Source organism: Rhincodon typus, chromosome 19 (genome assembly GCF_021869965.1).
Source record: "Rhincodon typus isolate 14 chromosome 19, sRhiTyp1.1, whole genome shotgun sequence".
NCBI classification, from domain to species: domain Eukaryota; kingdom Metazoa; phylum Chordata; class Chondrichthyes; order Orectolobiformes; family Rhincodontidae; genus Rhincodon; species Rhincodon typus.
The window spans coordinates 37031373-37038966 of NC_063350.1; positions in this window are offsets into that span (position 1 = coordinate 37031373).

The window sequence follows — 7594 nt, forward strand, 5'->3', positions numbered from 1 at the left end:
GGATGGACATGTCACCCAGGAAGTGGGAGGGAGGAGTTAAAATGGTTGGTGACCGGAAGGTGTTATTGTTTGTCCCATACAGAGCAAAGGTGCTCTACAAAACCGTCTCCGAGTTCTCCGCTTGGTTTCTCTGATGTAGAGGAGACACATCAGGATCAGTGAATACAGTCGACCAAGTTGGTGGATGTACAGGTGAACCCCTGTCTAATGTGAACAGTTTGTTTTGTGCCTTGAATGGAGGTGAGGGGGCTGGTGTAAGGGCAGGTGTAGCACTTCCTGCGGTTGCAGGGAAAGGTGCCGGGTGTGGTGGGGTTTGTAGGGAGTGTGGAGCGGACAAGGGAATTGTGGAGTGAGCAGTCCCTACTAATGGCAGATGGGGGTGGGGAGGGAAATAGCTCTTTGGTTGTAGAGTCGGATTGTAGGTGGCGGAAGTGGCGGAGAATGATATGTTGGATGCAGAGGTTGGTGGAATGATATGTGAGGACCAGGGGGATTCAGTATTCATTTTTGTTGGGGGGAGGGGACGTGAGGGCAGAAGTGTGGGAAATGCAAGAGGTGCAGTTGAGGGCATTTTTGATCACCGGAGGGAGGACATTACGGTCCTTGAAATAGGAGGGCATCTGGGATGTTCGGGAGTGGAATGCCCCATCTTGGGAGCAGACATGGTGGAGGCGGAGGAATTGGGAGTAGGGGATCGCATTCTTGAAGGAAGGTGGGTGACAGCAGGTGTAGTCTAGGTAGACATGGGAGTCGGTGGGTTTGAAATAGATGTCTGCACTGATGATGTTACCCAGCAGGGTAATGAAACGTCTGTGGAACAACGAACCAGCTTGGCAAGCTAACCAACCACAACATCCACAACCCAAGCTTCAAATCTACTCCAAAACTTTAGAGATATCAATTTCGAGGCAGTTACCAGAGATGGAGATGGAGAGGTCCAGGAAGGAGAGGGAGTTATCAGAGATGGTCCAGGTGAATTTGAGGTTGGGGTGAAAGGTGTTAGTAAAGTTGATGAACTATTCAAGCTCCTCATGGGAGCATGAGACTGCGCCGATACAGTCATCAATGTAGCAGAGGATGAGGTGAAGTATAGTGCCAATGTGACAGCGGAAACGGGACTGTTGCACGTGTCCTACGAAGAGGCAGGCATAGCTTGGGCCCATGTGGGTGCCCATGGCCACCTGCTTAGTCTGTAGGAAGTGGGAGGAGTTAAAGGAGAAGTTGTTAAAGGTAGGATGAGTTCGGTTAAGCGGATGAGGATGTTGGTGGAGGGGGACTGGTTGGGCCTATGGGAGAGGAAGAAGTGGAGGGTTTTTAGGCCATCCACGTGGGGAATACGAGTGTACAGGGATTGGACATTGATAGTGAAGATGAGGTGCTGGGGGCCAGGGAATTGGAATTCTTGGAGAAGGTGGAGGGCATGGGTGGTGCGCCAGATGTAGGTGAGGAGTTCCTGGACAAGGGGCGACAAAACAGAGTCTAGGTAAGCGGAGATGAGTTCAGTGGGGCAGGAGCAGTTGGAGGCAATGTGTCAGCTGGGGCAGTCAGGTTTGTTTTCAACTCCTCACCGAGTGAACACTTCTAGAAGTTAAATGATGGAACACAAGTCAAACAGAAAATGCTGGAAGGACTTGGTAGGTCTGGCAGCTTCTGTGGAGGTTGCAACAGGTCAGAGTCTTCTAGAGGTTTGAGCAAACATGTAATTGTGTGAGATTTGTGACAGAATCAGACAAGAAGTTCAGTGAGTCCTATCTCAAAGTCAGAAACATCTCATTCCAACTTTTTGCTCTGCTAAGTGGCATGGTGAGTTTCTCACTAGGCAGCGGTGAGTTTCCAATTAATGCAGATTATTGCTTGTAAAACACCTTATTAATGGAGCAATTCATCTCATTAATATTCAGATTCCCACCTTACCAAATACACCAAAAATGCTAGACTCGAAAAATCTTTCCCTGGAAGTCAGAGCAGATACCTGGTGACTTCAATTTGTTGCTTGATCCAAAGGGCCTCCAAGTCACACACAAGGCACCAACATCCCAGGGGCACCAGATGTCAGCTCATCACATTTGCGAACACTGAGATCCAACATAAGCAAGTCTGTACATAAATCATGGCACATCACTGATCTACTTACAAGATGCATCCCTATTTCAAGGCTGCACCTTGGGCTGTGACATAACTATCATTGTAACACTGCAGCAAAGACATTGTATGCTCAAGAACACATACCCAGCTGGTGGACTGAAGCAGGCTGCATATCCGAGTCCTTCAATGGCTGTCATAGTGCTGACTCAATCTGGTCCATCAGAAATATTATGAAAGAAGCTGCCCTAGAACAGCCATCAAGCTTAGAACACAGGGGAAAACCAGACAGTGAGCATGTTTATGGCTGACCTCGAGCTTCAACTGGGGTTGCTAAGCTCAGTTGGCTGGGTGGCTGGCTTGGGATGCAGAATAATGCCAGAGTGAGTTTGGGTTCAATTCCTGCACCAGCTGAGATTACCGTGACAGGCTGTCCTTCTCAACCTCTCTCCTCACCTGGGGGATGCTGACCCTCAGGTTAAACCATCACCAATTATCTCTCTCTGATGAGAGCGAAGCCCTATGGTGTGGTGAGATTATGGCAACTTTACCTTTTTTACCTGGGAGTAAGGGATTTAATAAATCCATTCGGTGAGGTATGGGAAGAAATCTCATTGGGTGTCATGGCTGGAATTCCTCCAAAAAACTCATTCCTCGCCAAAAAAAAGCATGAGATTCAGCCCAGAGTTGATATTTTGAGTGAAATGTTTCACTTCCTCAAAATGATGGAGTGTGGCTACTGATTCATTTTTTAAAAATGGCTTTGGAGGGGTTAATGTTTATATTATGTTAACTCCATCCATTCTACCCACATCACAAACAATGTGTGGGGGAGACAAAGAGTTCTATTCATATTTCCACCAGAACAGATTTATCTGATCCAGTTCCTTAAGGTCCAAATAATTATGCCTTTGCAAATGTAGTTGTACATATTCCTGTTATGCAATAAATCTCTGGGTACCTAAGAATTGTGCCTCTTGCTTCTCAATGATACAATTTAGATCTTTAGGGCTATAGGGATCAAAGGGTATGGGGAGAAATTGGGAACAGGGTGCTGAGTTGGATGATCAGTCCTGAACACATTGGGTAATGGAGCAGCCTTAAAAGGCTGAATGGCCGATTCTTGCTCCTATGTTCTATGTTTCTATGTGATGTATTTTCTACAACCAATCACTAGTTAGGCCCAAGACAAAGTAAACTTAAAAAGGTTTGGTGACAGCGGGCTACCTCAAACAACCTTCACCCAATACCGCATACAGGTAGAGGTGGCAAATACCACAAAGTATCAGGAGTGGTTATCTGGAAAAATACCATAAATGTACCATGAGGAACACAACAAGGGTAATGCAGTTCATGTTATCCACATGGATTTTAGTAAAGAATTTGACAAGGTACCGCGTGGCAAACTGAACAGAAAAGTAGAAGTCCATCAGATAAAGGGGAATGTGGCACTGCTGTCTCACAGCGCCAGTGACTCCGGGTTCAATTCCACCCTTGGGTGACTGCCTGTGTGGAGTTTGTACATTATCTCCATTTCTGCATGGGCTTCCGCTGCGTGCTCTGGTTTCCTCCCACAGTCCAAAGATGTGCAGGCTAGGTGGATTAGCCATGGGAAAGGCAGGGTTACAGGGATAGGTAAGGGGTGTGAGTCTGGGTGGGATGCTCTGCAAAGGATTGGTGTGGACTCGATGGGCCAAATGGCTTACTTCCATACCGTAGGGATTCTTTGATTCTAACAGGAAACAAAGACTAATGGTCAATGGATGCTTTTGTGAATGGCGGGTGGTTTCCAGTGGTATTATTCCACAGGGCTCAGTATTAGTCCCAGGCTGTTTGTTCTATACATTGATGATTTAGACTTAAATGTAGGACACACGGTTGAGAAGTTTATAGATAGCACTTAAGCCAGCCATACAGTTGATATTGATAGTTGATAACTTCAGAATAACACAAATGGTTTGATTGTGTGGGTGGAAAAGTGGCCAATGGAATTCACTCTGGAGAAGTGTGAGGTCATGTACTTGAAGAGGCCAAATAAATTTTGGGAATACGCAATAAACAGAAGAATACTGAGAGGGTTAAAGTACATCTTGGAGTATGTGTTCTCAGGTACTTGACGATGGCAGGACAGATGGATAAGATGGTAAAGGAGGCATATGAAATGCTCACCTTTGTTGGCAGTGTATAAAATACAAAAGCAGGATGTAATGTTGGATCTGTATAAAACACTGGTTAGATGACAGCTGGAATTTAATATACAGTTCAAGTCACCATTTGCAAGAGAGGATAGAGTATAGCAGAAATTTAAAAGCAAGTTGCCACAGCTTGAAAATTGCAGTTACAAGCAAAGATTTTTCCTTGTAAGAGAGGTGGCTGAGGGGTGACTTAATTGAGGTGTACAAAATAATGAGGGCCTGGATAAGGTAGTAAAGAAATTTCTATTTCTCCTCACATAGAGGTCATTTACTGAGGGGTGTAGATTTAAAATGATTGGTAGAATGTTTAGAGGGAACGGAGGAAAAACATTTCACCCAGAGGATGCTGGATGTCTGGAATTTGCTGCCTGGTTTGGTGTTGAGGCAGAAACGCTCCACTTATTCAAAAGGTACCTGGATCTGCACCTGAAGTTCTGTAACCTGCAAAACTATGGACCTGGTGCTGTAAAGTAGGATTATAAAGGGTGACCAGTTTTATTTTCTCAGCTCATACAGATACATGACCTAAAAGGCCACTTTCTGTGCCATAACTTCTTTGTTTTTATGGTTCCCATACCCATTTCTCCTGGCTCCTCAAAAATTGAGAAGTCCATGCCTTTGAGCTCCGTCTCAACCTGGCTGCAAGCTAATTCTAGGCAAAATATACACAGTACATGAGGCATCAATTTCAGTTATAACATGGCATCATTAATCTCAGGTCTCAGGGGATCCAGATCGAAATATCTAGACAAGACTTCCGTTCTCTTTGGGCAGCCACCAATTCTGAAGGCTCCAGCAAATTAGGGACAACAACAGCAATGACTACAATGTGCTAATGCTCCATTTCCTAAGGACCAGAATGAGAATTCAACCCCTGGTCTCCACTTCTATATTACGTTCAAAGCACCATCTACATTAGTCATGCCATAAAACAATCAACATATCTCCAATCACAGACAGACTGCAATTAATTTCCTGTTGTTCCATCTCAGGTACTTCTTTAAAATTCAAGTGAAATTTGGTTCTTTCTCATTGTTATTGCAAACTTTGCTGAAATAAAAACAAGAACAAAACAGTACAGTATTGTCAGCTTTTGTAACTAGCTGTCAGTTTGAGACTAGGTGCAGCCTCACAGGTTGTGTTAAATGTAAAACTGCAGGTCTGTACAAACATCTTATTAGTGTGCCTAGCCCTAGCCTGATAATAGATTGCTTGCTGATAATTATTCCCACCACTGCATCTGGTTTGTGCTTCATTGGCAGAAGTCAATACTTCCTTCAGTATATATTTGCATGTTTACATTTTGCTTCAAACAGTGAAAAGAAGATAGTTTCGTCTATCATTTCTTGTTCACACCCTTCACATTATGAGCCATTTTAGTATAGTTAATCCCCATAAAGCTGTTTGTCCTATTTTGACACCATTATATTTTTTTAAAGCACCAGAGTATACTGCTTACACTCCTCATCCATCTGGTTTGACCAGGAAGTGAAATTCTTTACTCAATGAAATTAGTATGGAGAGATTATTGCCACTTTTTTACTTTTATTTCTTCAGTACATTGTGCTGGCTTTGGTTTCCTTTTTACTTTTCTTTCTTCTTTCTCTGAATCATTTTTTTAAAACAGAAGATCTACTTATATTTGCACTTGTTATTTCTTTCACATTAGAACATGTAAGAAATGTTTTTGTTGTAGTAAAACATTCCCAATGTTGTCTACAAAACCAGCAGAAGCCTACTGTAACTAATGCAGACTCATCAAACCCACAAATAAACACTTCACTCATCAGTCTTCGAGTTATGGGTAGGATCAAAGATATCCAACACGCTTTAGTAAAAGCAAGAAAAACAGAAAGAATAATCCAGTTTTATTCATTCAAGAATAAGGAGTATGTGATTTTTTTTGAAGTAATACAATAAAATTTCAAAAGAGACCTTGAAAAATTCAGGTGTTTGGAGTAAGTGTACCAACATGGTTTGAAAGTTGTCAGAGTAACAGGAAGTAAGAGTTTGGAGTTAAATGGTAATTACATGTATTGAAGAAGTTTGGACAATGGTGTACCCTCAGTGCTCAGTTTCAAATCTATTTTCAATCTTGAGAGATGTACGTGATTGGATTTCAAATCAGGGAGCATATTTTTAACAGTTTGCTGCGACTTCATAACTAAGGAAATAGGAAGTAGAGACATAGGCCATGAAAGGTTTAAATGAGGTGTGACCAGGATATTGGAGTAGCAGATTCAGTTTGATATAGAGAAGTTTTTTGGGACATGGGCATTGCTGGCTGGCATTCATTGTCTGTCCCTATTTGCCTTTAAGAAGATGGTGATGAGCACCCCTTTTGAACTGTTGCAAGCCACATGCTATCGATTGGCCCACAATGCCCTGACAGAGGTAATTCCAGGGTTTTGACTCAGCAACTGTGAAGAAACGGCAATATATTTCCAGGTCAGGATGGTAGGTGGCTTAGAGGGGACCTTGCAGATGGTGGTGTTCCCATGTATGTGCTGCCGTTGTCCTTCTAGATGGAAGTAGTTATGGCTTGGAAGGTGCTATCTGAAGATCTTTGGTGAATTTCTGTAATGCATCTTACAGATGATAGTACACACTGCTGCTATTGAATGTCATTGGTGGAGGGAGTGGATACGGTACCAATCAAGTGAGATGTTTTGTCCGGGAGAGTGTCAAGATTCTTGAGTGCTGTTGGAGCTGCACAAATCCAGGCAAGTGGAGAGTACTCCATCACACTCCTTACCTGTAGATGGTCAATGCAAGGTGGTCTGTCCTGTTTTATCTCTTCGTTGAGACTTTGTAGCAATTGATACAACTGAGTGGCTTGCTTGGCCATTTCAGACAGCAGCTGAGAGTCAACCACATTGCTGTGGGTCTGGACTCACATGAAGACCAGACCAGGTGAGGATGACAGATTTCCTTCCCTGAAGGACATTAGTGAGCCAAATGGGTTTTTCAAACAATCAACAATGACTTCATGTTCATCAGCAGATTCTCAATTCCAGATTTTTTTAATTGAATTCAAATTCCACCATCTGTCAAGGTGGGATTCAAACTCATGACCCTAGAACATTAACTGAATTTCAGGATTAATAGTCTAATGAAAATACCACGAGGCCATCGCCTCCCCCTGAAGTGAGAAGTAATGCATTTCAGGAGACAAAGCAGTAAATGGGAGTATCCTTTAAATGGGAGATAGTAGGAACTCCAGATGCTGGAGAATCCGAGACAACAAGGTGCAGGGCTGGATGAACACAGCAGGCCAAGCAGCATCATAGGAGCAGAGAGGCTGACGTTTCGGGCCT